This window comes from Marmota marmota, unplaced genomic scaffold, assembly GCF_001458135.2.
Source record: "Marmota marmota marmota unplaced genomic scaffold, marMar, whole genome shotgun sequence".
Taxonomy (NCBI): domain Eukaryota; kingdom Metazoa; phylum Chordata; class Mammalia; order Rodentia; family Sciuridae; genus Marmota; species Marmota marmota.
In genome coordinates, this window is record NW_026000243.1 from 7160292 (window position 1) to 7173529 (window position 13238).

At 34.0% G+C, this 13238-nt stretch overlaps 1 protein-coding gene and 1 non-coding gene across 8 annotated transcripts in view; one reads left to right on the forward strand and one right to left on the reverse strand.

The window, feature by feature from the left end:
- Positions 1 to 13238, reverse strand: part of Zbtb44 (zinc finger and BTB domain containing 44) — a 69415-nt gene that overhangs the window by 35397 nt on the left and 20780 nt on the right. For 5 of the 7 annotated variants that reach the window (XM_048796155.1, XM_048796156.1, XM_015499055.2 and 2 more), the window contains exon 2: positions 7138 to 7298. The exons of the other annotated variants lie outside the window; for them this stretch is intronic. The gene's annotated coding sequence lies outside the window, so the exon portion shown is untranslated. The remainder of the gene's footprint in view (positions 1 to 7137; positions 7299 to 13238) is intronic. 7 annotated transcript variants of the gene reach the window in all.
- LOC125614049 lies at positions 12030 to 12136 on the forward strand. The gene has a single exon (XR_007344702.1). It is a non-coding gene; the product is annotated as a U6 spliceosomal RNA (small nuclear RNA).

A 13238-nucleotide genomic window follows, 5' to 3' on the forward strand; every position in this document is an offset into this window, starting at 1 on the left:
AAAAAAAAAAAAAAAAAAAAAAAAGAATGGGCAAAATCCAATCCAGTCCTCTACTGCCAATTCAACAGGAACATGTTGAGTGACACACTGGGATGGAAACGGCAAAATCAAGACTGTGAGAAACTTTATGAAACAAAAGACTCAAATTTTTCAAGTAATAAACTGAAATGAGAACACAAACACAGATATAAAGAAAACCAAAATAAGAAATTTACAGGGGCTGGGGTTGTGGCTCAGTAGTGAGCACTCATCTAGAGCTTGCAAGGCCCTGGGTTCAATCCTCAGCACCACATAAAAATGAATAAATTAAACAAAGGTATTGTGTCCAACTACAACTAAAAAATAAATATATAAAAAAAAAGAAATTTACAGATGAAAAGACTTAAAGATTTTAGCAGGGTGCCATGGTGCATGTCTGTAATCCCAGTGGCTTGGGAGACTGAGGAAGAAGGATCCCAAGTTCAAAACCAGTCTCAGCAATTTGTTAAGCTCTGAGCAACTTAGTGAGACCCTTTGTTAAGTACCCCTGACTCCTGGTACAAAAAAGAAAAAAAAAAAAGTTTTAAAAACCAACCACAATATGTTTTATTTTGGAAAAAAAATCAATGTACAGGGGTTGGGGTAGAGCACTGCCTCCCATGTGCAAAGCCCTGGGTTCAATCCTTAGCACCACATAAAATTAAATAAATAAAATAAAATTATTGTGTCTAACTACAACTACAAAAAACAAATATAAAAAAAATCAATGTACAAAAATTTGAGGTAATTAAAAATGCTTTTAACTATCTGATATCAACAATTGACTTTTTTTTTTAAATTTTTTATTGTGGGTTGTTCAAAACATTACAAATTTCTTGACATATCATATTCGACACTTTGATTCAAGTGGGTTATGAACTCCCACCTTCACCCCATACACAGATTGCAGAATCACATCAGTTACACATCCATTGATTTAACAATTGACTTTTAATGTTACAATAACATGACAATATATAACTTTATTAAAATTCCAAGATTCTTACACAAATATGTGCAACTATTACTGCAGTCATTTTTAAAACAATTTTATTGCCTCGAAAAGAAATCCTATATACTTTAGCTCTCACATTCTCAACCTACCCTCCAGCTTCTTATGAGCTCTAAGCAATTACTTACCTACTGTGTCCCCCAAATTTCCCTATTCAAGACAGATTTAAGAACAGAATCACATAAAAAGCAAACTTTTTGTGTTTGCTTTACTTACTCAGCGTAACATAGTACTATGTACCAGTACTTCTCTTTATTTTATGGCTGAATAATATAGCTGATGGACACTAGGTTGTCCCAACTTTTGGTTATTATGTTGCCATAAACAATCATTCACTTTTTGGTGTGAATGTATTTTTTCACTTTTCTTAGGTATACATGTAGGAGCAGAAATGTTCAGTTATTAACTGCTTGTTTGGTAACTGCCAGAATGTTTTCCAAAGATACTACACCTTTGTATTGCTACCAACAGTGTATAAAGGTTCTCATTTCTCCACATAAAATGTCAACTCATGTTTTTTTCTGAGTGTTTTTCCCCCATATTAGCCGTTCTGGTGCATAGGAAGTGGTATCTCATTCTGTTTTTGATTTGCATTTCCTTGATAATAGGGTTGAGCAATGTTCCATGTGCTCATTGAGATGCTGTGCTCATTTGATTGGATTGTCTTTCTGTTACTGAGTTGTAAGAATTATTTATATATTCTGGATAAATTTGCTTACCAGATAGATGGTTTGCAAATATTTTCTCCCATTCTGTGGGTTGTCTACCAATTTCCCCCCCCAAGATTTTAAATTTTTATTTATTTTTTGGTGCTGAGGATTGAATCTAGGGCACTGTGCATGCCAAACCCAAGTTTTTTTTAAATTCTGAAGTCGAGTATCTTTTTCTTTTGCTGCTCATGTTTTTGTTGTCATATCTATAAATCCGCTGCCAAATACAATGCCATGAGGATTTATACTTAAAACTCCAAGGAGTTTTATGGTTTTAGCTCTTACATTTGGATCTTAAATCCATTTTGAGTTATTTTTTGTATACGGTTTTAAGTGTCCAACCTCAATCTTTTACATAAAGTATCCAGTTGTGCCGGAAGCAGGCTATATTTTCTCGATTGAAAGAACTTGTCGTTCTGGTTGAAAATCATTTGAGCATAAATGAATGAGTTTATATATCTGGACTCTGAGGTCTATTCCACTGACCTGTATGTGTCTAACTTTGTGCCAGTATCACAATGCCTTCATTATTATTGTGTGAAGTTTTAAAATCAGGATGTACAATTGTTCTTTTTCAGCACTGTATTGTCTGAGTCCCTTGCACTTCCACATGAATTTCAGAAACAGGGGTGTTTTTTCATTTATTTAGATTGTCTATAATGTCTTTTGGCAATGTTTTATAGTTTTCAGAATGTTTCACACTTTTTAAAAAATACTTGGGAACAAATTTAACAAATATTTATTTTTTTAGTTATAGGTGGACACAGTGTCTTTATTTTACTTTATGTGGTGCTGAGGATCGAACCCAGTGCCTCACGCATGCTATGTGTGTGTGTGCTCTACCTCTGAGCCACAACCCCAGCCCCCAAGTATTTTATTATTTTGATATGATTGTGAATGAAATTGTTTTCTGATTTCATTTTGGATGGCTCATTGCAAATGTATAAAAAAGACAACTAATTTTGTATCCTGCAACCTTTCTGAACTCATTAGTTCTAACAGGTTTCTAATGGATTCCTTAGAATTTCCTATATATAAGACCATGTCATCTACCAATAATTTTATTTATTCCTTCCCAATCTGAGTGCCTTTTATTCCTTCATCTTGCCCAATCTCTCTGGCTAGAATTTCCAGTGCAGTGTTAAATAGAAGTGGTGAGACTGCACTGGGCATTCTTATCTTGTTTCTGATTTTTGGAGGAGAGTAGCCAGTCTTTTACTATTAATTAAGACATTAGCTTTTGATGTCCATTTTCAGGTTGAGGAAAGTTTCTTTTTACTCCTGGTTTGCTGTATGTTTTCATGAAAGGGTACTCAATTATGCCAAATCTTTTTCTGTTTTTATTGAGGATGATCACATGGATTAAAAATATTGTATTGATACAACATATTATAAGTGAACAGCATAAATGATGGTGTTCTATAGTTTTCTTGTGATATCTTTAGTTACCTTATCAGAGTAATATTAGCCCCATAAAATGAGATGTGTTTTCTATATTTTAAAAGAGCTTGTGAAGAATTGGTATTAGTTTTTTAAATGTTTGGTAGAATTCATAGTAAAGCCATCTGAGCCGGAGCTTTTATTTGTGGATATATATATATATATATATATATATATTTTTTTTTTTTTTTTTTTTTTTTGACTACTGATTCATTCTCTTTACTTGACATATTATTCAGATTGTTCACTTCTTGAGTTTTTTCCTAGGATCTCTACTCATCTGTGTTGCCCAATTTGTTGGCATACAATTGCTCTTAGTATTTATTTGTTATTTTTAGGATTTCCTTCTTTCAGGTTTAGTTTTTTCTCTTTTTCCAATGTCTTTAGAAGGTGAGGTTATTCATTAGTAATATTTTTTTCTGCCTTAATGTAGGCATGAAAAGCTACAAATTGCTCTGTAATCATGCTATAGCCACATTCCACAAGTTTTGGTATGTTGAGTCTTCATTTTTACTTCCCTGTGAATATTTTGATTTTTTGTTTCGTTTATTATTTAGGAATGTGTTATTCAATTTCCACATATTTTTGAATTTCTTAAACTTTCCTGCTATTGATTTCTAATTTTCTTCCAATGATATCAGAACATACTCTGCATTCTTTCAACCTATTAAAATCTATTGACTTTGTTTTATGGCCTAGCATATGGTCTACACTGAAGAATGGTCCATATACTTTCCTTCAGAGGAAAGTATAATCTGTTTTTGTGTGATGTTCTATAGATGCCTGTTAGATATAGATGGTTTATATTTCCTTGCTTATCATCTAATTGTTTTATACATTACTAGAAGTAGTATATTGAAGTTTTCAAACATTAATGTTGAACTGTCATGTATTTTTTATTATTTTGCTTATTAAATTTGCAAAATAAAAATTATTTTGCTTATTTGGTATTTTGTTTCTAAAGTATATATATATATGCTTACAATCGGTTACCTTTCTGATGTAATGACTTTTATCATTATAAAAAGTCTCTAACATCTCTGGTTATATAGCATATTTGTTGACTATTAGTATAATTACAATAGTTTTCTTGTTTCTATTTACATGATATATCTATTTTCATCATGTTACTTTCCATTTATTTCTTTGAATCTCCTGCATATAGCTAGATAATATTAACCACATTTGACAACTACTTTCTGTTTAATCCATTCACATTTTTATTATTAGTATGGATTTATGCTTGCCATTCTACTTTGCTTCCGTCTTATGCCTTTTTTTGTTCCTCTTCTTCCTTTCCGTCCTTGGTGCTGGGGATTAAACCCAGGGCCTCACATATGCTCAGTAAGTGCTCTATAAACAGAGCTATAACTCATCCCCCCAACCCTGTATTTTAATGGTTTCTTTCACTTTTTCTGAGTTATATTTCTAGTGGTTGCTCTCAGGTTTACCCCATAACCTTTATTTGTCAGAATCAGCTTCAGATTTATATTAGTTTCATTCCAATGATCTGATAAAACATTATTCCTATATAGCTTTATTCTCTTCCCTACTGTATCTATTAATATTTCAAACACAACACCTTGATGTAATTACAACTTCCCATCTGTAGTCATATTTCCTTAGCCCAATAATACAGCTTTATTTCCAATCATTTTTTCTTTGTCCTGTTATCAGCAAATATATTATACACTTATTGCAGTTTGTGTTATACATCAACATTACACTACACATACATATGTATATATAATAACTGCTTTTAAAATCAGCTATGACAAGAAGGAAAATATTCACTAATTGCTGTTTATAATTACATAATTACCTCTGCTGGTATGCTTTGTATGGGTGTAATTAACACTGAGGGTCATTTGCTTTCAGCTTGAAGAAATCCCTTTAGTATTTCCTGCAAGGTAGGTCTGCTAGCAACAAATTCTTTGAATGTTTTATTTGGGAAAGTCCTTATTTTGCCTTCATTTAAAAATGATGAAAGATATAGGATTCTTGGTTGTCAGTACCACACCCACCCTTTGGTGGTAGTGAGGATGAATTCAGGACTCTACCACTGAGCTAAAGCCATGGCTTTTTTAAAATTTTGAAACAGGGTCTTGTTAAGTTGCCTAGGCTGGCTTTGAACTTCTGATTCTCCTGCCTCAGTCTCCAGAAGAACTGGATTAGACAAGTGCCTACTGACAGTTTTTGTCTTTGAGCACTTTGAATGTTTATCCCACTAACTTTTGAACATCATTATTTCTGGTAAGGAACTATTAATCTTACTGTGGGGTAACATTCTGAGGGTTACTGTCTCTTGCTACTTTTCAAGATTTTCTCCTTGTCTTTGACTTCACCATTTTTACCATGTGTCTCTGACCATCTCTTTGTGTTTTTCTTACTTAGGAGTACACAGAGCTTCCTGAATGTGTAAATGAGTTTTTCCAGAAATATAGGAAATTTTCTGCCATTGTTTCTTTGTCCCCCCATCCCATTGCCATCTCTTCTCATTTTTCTCTCCCCTTTGGTACTAGCAGTGGTGCACTGGATTGTGTCCCACATTTTTCTAAGGCTGTGTTTATTTACCTTTGTTCTTTGGTTTGCTTTATCTTTATCGATAATCAAACTCATTAAATCTTTCTTCTGCCAGTTCAAATGTGTTGAACTGCCAGTAAATTTGAAATTCATTATTTTTCAACTCCAGAATTTCTATTTGTTTTTGATAATTTGTTTGCTTACTGATATTCTCCATTTGTGAAAATTATTTACCTTCTTTAATTATGCTTTTTCTGTAGTTCTATGAAGCATACTTATAATGACGATTCCAAATTTTTTTCAGTTAAATCTGACATCTGATCTCTATCTCACAGGCAGTTTATGTTTCTTGAATCTTTCCCCTAGTATTTGGGCTATACTTTCTTGTTTCTGTACAAGCCTCAATTTTTTGTTGAAAACTGAACATTTTAGTTAAAACTGAATATTTTAGTCAATTCTGGTTACTATTCCTTTCCCCTCCTCTTCTTTCCCAGTGCTTGTTACTGTTCTTTGCTTGTTTCTTTTTTTTTAATGACTAGCTGGATGATTTTAGTGAAGTCCTTTTTCCCACTTCCCTAAAACCCACAATGCTAAGCTTCTGATGTTGCTCCTCAGGGAGGTGTTTCTTTGGGTATGTCACAGTCACTCTGGATTTACAGTGATAAATCTAGGACTACCTTTTCTCTTTTTTATCACATCTAGGTATTAAACTCCAGTAACTGCTCTAATGTTTCAAACAATGTGTGTGTTTGTGGGGGGAGAGGGGAGACCCTATAATATGCTTTACAAATTAATCCAATCACTTTACAAATTAATCCAATCACATCCTGGCTCCTTTAAAGGAATACTTTTTGACATCTGTTTGACATTTGCTCTGGCCACACAACAGGGTTCTTGCCACTTCTTCCCTGGCCTCTCCTAATGACCAGCTGGCATATACTCTAGGCTATACATTCATTAAATCCATTAAACCTCTTCCACAATTACCACTGTTCTTGAGATGGATCTTCATTTTTAAGTTCTACATATTATGTTGCCAATTAAGTCAGTTGCTTTGAGAAGACAATAGAAGCTATTTGCTTTATGGTCTATCTTCCTCCCCACAGGCAAAATTTCTGATCCAGGGTTCAGAAACTAGAGGTGAAGGAAGATAATGGCAAGGTTTTCTCTGAATAAGATCTCTACCGTAGAAGCTGAGTACTACTCGTGATTCAAATGAACAATCTCAAGTTTCTGCTTTAAGAAGCCAGGAAAGAAGAAAATAAAACCAAAGCAAGCATAAGGAAGGAATTACTAAAGAGTAGAGACTGACAAAATAGACAAAAACAGTGAAAACCAAAAAACTCCAAAATGTTTGTTCTTTAAAAATATCAGTAATATTGAAAAAAGATCTAGCAAGAATGACAAAGAAAAGCCAGACATAGTGGCACATACCTGTTATTCCGCTTACTAGAGAAGCTAAGGTAGAGGATTGCAAGTTTGAAGCCAGACCGGGCAATTTGGCAAGACTTTATCTCAAAATAAAATAAACAGGGATGGGGATGTAGTTCAGAGGGCCTGTATAGCTATGTGAGGTTCTGGGTCCATCCCCAGTACTGAAAGATAAAAAAAAAAAAAAAAAAAGAGAAAAAATCAAATTACTATGAAAGGAAAAAGGCAATATTATGAATATGTAGATGCTACAACCAGAATAAAACGGGCAAATAACTATTACAGAAATTGGATTCATAATGAAATCCTTCTAACCAAGAATTTCTAGGCTCAGATGGTTCCAACAGAGAATTTTACCAAACAGTTAAAGAAGAAATAATACCAATTACATACAACCTATTCTGGTCCTCACTGGGGCAAAAAAGCAAGAAAAAGATATAAAAGATACATAGATTTGAAAAGAAAAAAAAGTGAAATGGTCTTTACTCATTACACATGGTAAGTAACATCCAAAAAATCTTTAAAGAACAGAACTAAGTTACCAGATACAAGGTCAATATAAAAAAGTCAACTATAATTGGGAATGGGGGACGGGGTGGCACTAGGGATTGAACTCAGGACCTTGCAAGCATTCTCACTGAGCTACATCTCCAGCCCTCCTTCCCCTTTTTAAAATTTTATTTTTAGATTGGCTCTCTGAGTTTTCTAGGGGGGCCTCAAATTTACAATTCTCCTGCTTCAGCCACCTGATTACACGGTATTACAACTGTGCACCACTGCACCTGGCTCAACTGTATTTTTATATAGTAGCATTTAACAAAAGGTAACCTAAACTTTATAAAACAAAAACTAGTATCATGATTAAAACAGCTCCAGAAAAAAACAAGTATAAATCTAACAAAACACACATAGAACTTACATGCTAAAATATAAAACATGGATAAAAGAAATTAAGGAAGACCTACCTAAAAGGGAACCATTATATTCATGAATTGGAAAACTCAACATAGTAAAAGATGTCAAATTTGCTCAAATTTATCTACAGATTTAACATAATTACAATTAGAATTACAGCAGGACTTTTTTTGTAGCTATAGATGAGCTGATTCTAAAATTTACACAGAAAAGCAAAGACATTAGAATTGACAAAACAATTCTGAAGAAAGTTAGAGGAATCACATTAAAGAATTAATATAATTACTATACAGGAATCCAGACAGTGGTACTAGCAAAAGTACAGAGAGATCAATGAACAAGAGTCTAGAAATATACCCACACAAATACGGTTGACTGATTTTTGGTAAAGGAATTTTTGGTAAGCAATTCAATGGAAAAACAGTTATTTCAATTAGTTGTTGTAACAACTGGACATTCATATGCAAAAATAAAAAACAAACAAAAAATCCACAAAACAAACAAAATCCTTGATGGAAATCTCATACCTTATTCCAAGTTACAAGGAAAGTATAAAACACAATAAGGGAGAAAATCTTTGTCTTAGGGTTACAGGTTTGGAACTATTAGCCATTAAACCAAAAGCACAAAAGCAAAAAGATAAAACTATATTCCATCAAAATTGCTATGTGAAAATCAAAGTTGCTGTGTGAAGAACATTATATTAAGAGAGCAAAGACAAGCTAAAGCCTGTGAGAAATTATTTGCAAATCACTCACCTGTTAAAGAACATGTATCAAGAATACAGGGTATAAAGAATTCTTAAAAATGAACCGATACAAAAACAACTCACCCAATTAGAGGTTAAATGGGAAAGCAGAGACTAGTTGTACTCATGCCTAGCTGTAATGAGGTACACCTATCCTGCTGATGTATATCAGAGAAGACCTGGGGGGAGCTGTGTTTATCCCTGCCCAGTCATAAGAAGGACCCTGAGACAAGTGAAGACTTGTGGGAAATGGTAAAACAAGGTGTTTCTACCTTTTGGGCCAGGGAGGTTCAGCAGAGGTCAAGTGGGGAACATAACCTCCTGACCCAACCCAGCAGTAACCAGGCACCCCCTTCACCTCGCTGCCAGTGTCAACAAAAGCCATGTAAGGAACCTGGACTTTTACCCTGACTTGGCAGTAAAGAGACAGTGCCTCCCTTAATGGCATGGTGTCAGAGGATGCTGCTAAAAGATCTAGAGTCCCATAACCTAAACCCCAAAATGTCCAGGATAAAATTTTAAAAATCACTCTTCATACAAGAACCAAAAAAATTTGAACCTGAATAAGAAAAGACAATGTACAGATGATAACACTGAGATGACACAGATACCTCCATTATTTGGCAAAGATTTAAAAGCAGCCATCATAAAAATGCTTTAAGGAGCAATTATTAACATAACCAAAACATATTAAACAATAAAGAACAACAATGAAATACAGTAATTGCAATGAGCTATCACTTCATACCCACTGGGATAGTTAGGTGAAGCTAGAGAAACTGGAAGCTCATACAAGGCTGATGGGAATGTAAAGTGGTATAGCCATTTGGGAAAACAGCCTTGGAAGTTGCTCAGAGGTTATACATACAGTGACCTCACGGCCCACTGAGCAACTATTCCTAGATGTATGTCCAAAATAAGTGAAAATGTGTTCACATAGAAACATGCACATAAGTGTTCACAGCAGCACTGAAGAATGGACAAATAAAATGTGGCTTTATCCAAACAATGAAGTATTATTTGGCAATAATAAAAATGAAGTACTGATATAAGCTACAACATGAATGAATCTAAAAATTATGATAACTGAAAAAGACAGTAATCAAGGAACATATGTTGTACAACTCCATTTATATGAATGCCCAGAATACAAAAGAGACAAAATACAGGGTAAAAAAAATTAGTGGTTGGCTAGAATTGGAGGGATGGAGGTATTAGAATATGATAGCTAAAGGGGGAGTCCACGGATTATTTTGGACTAATGAAAATGTTCAAAATTGACTGTAGTGATGGATGTACAACCCAATGAATATATTAAAAGTCACTGAATTGCACACTTTAAATGGGTGAATTTTATGTAAGCTTATATTAAAGTAAAAAAAAATGTAACTGAAAATAAACCCAATAAATTCAACAGGCCAATGGAGAGGACAGGGGAAAAAAATCAGTGAACTTCAGAATAGCACAATAGAAACCATCAAATTTGAACAAGAAAGAAAACAGACTGAAAAAAGATGAAAAGAGCCTTGAGGGCCTGTGTTACACAGTATAAAAAAGAGAACTAACTTCCATATCCTTCCTAAAGGAGAGAGGGTGAGGCAGAAAAAGTCTCCCCAAAATATAATGACTGAAAACTTCTGAATTCTTGCAAAGAACATAAACCTTGAGATTCAAATGGCTCAGTGAAGCAAAACTGGATTAAAGAAGAAAACATTCAGGCTGGGGTTGTGGCTCAGAGACAGAGCTCTCACCTAGTGTGCCTGAGATACTGGGTTCAATTCTTAGCACCACATAAAAATAAAATAAAGATATTGTGTCCATCTGTAATTAAAAAATAAATATTAAAAAATAAAAAAATTCATGCCCAAACACATCATATTCAAAGGTAACTATAGATGGCAGAAACAAGTGACACAATGTCTTTTTAAGTTCTTCAAGAAAAGACATGTTAACCCAGAATTCTATATCCAGCAAAATATTCATCACAAATAAAGAGAATATTAAGACATCTTCAGACAACAACAAAAAAAAAAAAAAAAAGGAAAATTTGCTGGGCATGATGGTGGACCCCTTTAATCCCAGTGGTTTGGGAGGCTGATACAGGAGGATTGCACAGGTTCAAAGCTAGCCTCAGCAACTCAGCAAGGCCCTGGGTAATTTAGTGAGACCCTGTCTCAAAATAAAATATAAAAAAGGGGCTGGGGATGTAGGAGTGGTTAAGCACACCTGGGGTTCAATCCCTGGTACCAAACAAAGAACAAACAAACAAACAAAAAAACTGGAAAATTTGTTGCAAACAGGCTTTACCCTAAAAGAAGGGTTAAATAAGTTACTGAAATGGAAGGAAAAACAATGGAAAGAATAAAAAAAACACAAGTGACAGTCTTCCATCTTGAGTTTCCTAACTTACTTTTGACATAATTAAAGCAAAACTTCTCATTTTTCACATGATTCTCAAAGTATATACAGAAATATTTCAGACAATCATAAACAAGGGAAGTGGTAAAGAAATTTGAAAGGGAGGAAAGATTTCTATTCCAAAAACTTAAAATGTTTTAGACTGTGACAAGTTACTTCTGAATAAATGAATACCTAGAGCAAATTCAGAATAACCTATACAAAAATTTACACTCAAAACACTATGGATAAATACAAAATTTTAAAAAAGGTACAAGTAACACAAAAGGAAGAAAAAATACAGAAAGAACAGAGGGAACAAACAGATCACGGCAGACCAAAATCTTCACGTATCAAATGACACTAAATCTAAGTAGTCCAGGTAAAAGACAGACTGGCCAAAAGAGTCTATAGAGGCACACTATGGTTTCTTCCACAGATTTTAAATTCCCTACTTAATTAATGAAAACAAGGTTTATTTGCAAATTTGAAGAATCTCTAGGTAGAGAAATTTTGGGAAAGCCATATAGTCCCTTTGCCTTCTAACATTTAAATCATTAGAATGAAGTTATCCCAAACAAAATTCTGGCATTTCACCACATTTTCAACTACTTTATGTTTATTTGTAAACATAAATCAATGATATGCTATCCATAAAAAACTTACTTTAAACATGATAGAGATAGACTGAAAGTAAAAGGGGTTTGAGGTTGTCGCTCAGCAGTAGAGTGCTCACCTAGCACCTGTGAGGCACTGGGTTTGATCCTCAGCACCACATAAAAATAAATAATATAAAAGTATTGTGTCCAACTACAACTAAAAAAAAAAAAAATTAGTGCTCGCTTCGGCAGCACATATACTAAAATTGGAACGATACAGAGAAGATTAACATGGCCCCTGCGCAAGGATGACACACAAATTCGTGAAGTGTTCCATATTTTTAAAAGCAAGGAAGAAAAGGAGAACAAACAATGCAGGACAGCCTAATTATTCAGGAGGACCTAGAGGCATCAGAAAAATGGCCAAATAAAGAACTCAAGGAATACCTTAGACAGATGGAATGGAACCTTAAAGAGGATATGAAACAGCAAATTCAAACAGTGAAAGAACACATTGAAAATGAATTACATAAACAGATAAAAGAAGCAAATAAGCATCTTTATCAGGAGATAGAGATTATAAAAAAAAATCAAACAATAATTCTAGAAATGCAGGAAACTATAAACCAAATTAAAAACTCAAATGAGAGTATCACTAACAGAGTGGAGTAAGTAGAAGCCAGAACGTCAGATAATGAAGACAAAATATATCATCTTGAAAAGAGTCTAGCCAACTCAGAAAGGCTGGTAAAAAATCACGAGAAAAACATCCAAGAGATATGTGATAACATAAAAAAACAAACTTAAGAGTCATTGGGATAGAGGAAGGTATAGAGGTTCAAACCAAGGGAATGAGCAATCTCCTGAATGAAATAATTATAGAAAACTTTCCAGAAATAAAAAAGGAAACGGATATACAAATTGTAGATGCATACAGGACACCGAGCATACAAAATCACAGAAGACCAACGCCAAGACACATTGTTATGAAGATATCCAATATACAGAACAAAGAGAAAATATTAAAAGCTACAAGAGAAAGGAGGCAGATTACATTCAGGGGTAAATCAAAAAGGTTAACTACGGATTTTTCATCACAGACGCTGAAAGCGAGAAGATCCTGGAACAACGTATTTCAAACACTGAAAGACAATGGATGCCAACCAAGAATTTTGTATCCAGCAAAATTAAGCTTCAGGTACGACAACGAAATAAAAATCTTTCATGATAAACAAAAGTTAAAAGAATTTGCAGCCAGAAAACCAGCATTGCAAAGCATCTTGAGCAAAACACTGCACGAGGAACAAATGAAAAACAATAACCAAAACCAACAGTGGGAAGTACCTCAGTGAAGACAGAGGGCGGGGGGAAAGCTAATCATGGAGAAACAAACTAAATTAAAAAAAAAAGATAAATAATCAAACATGGCTGGAAGTACAAACCAT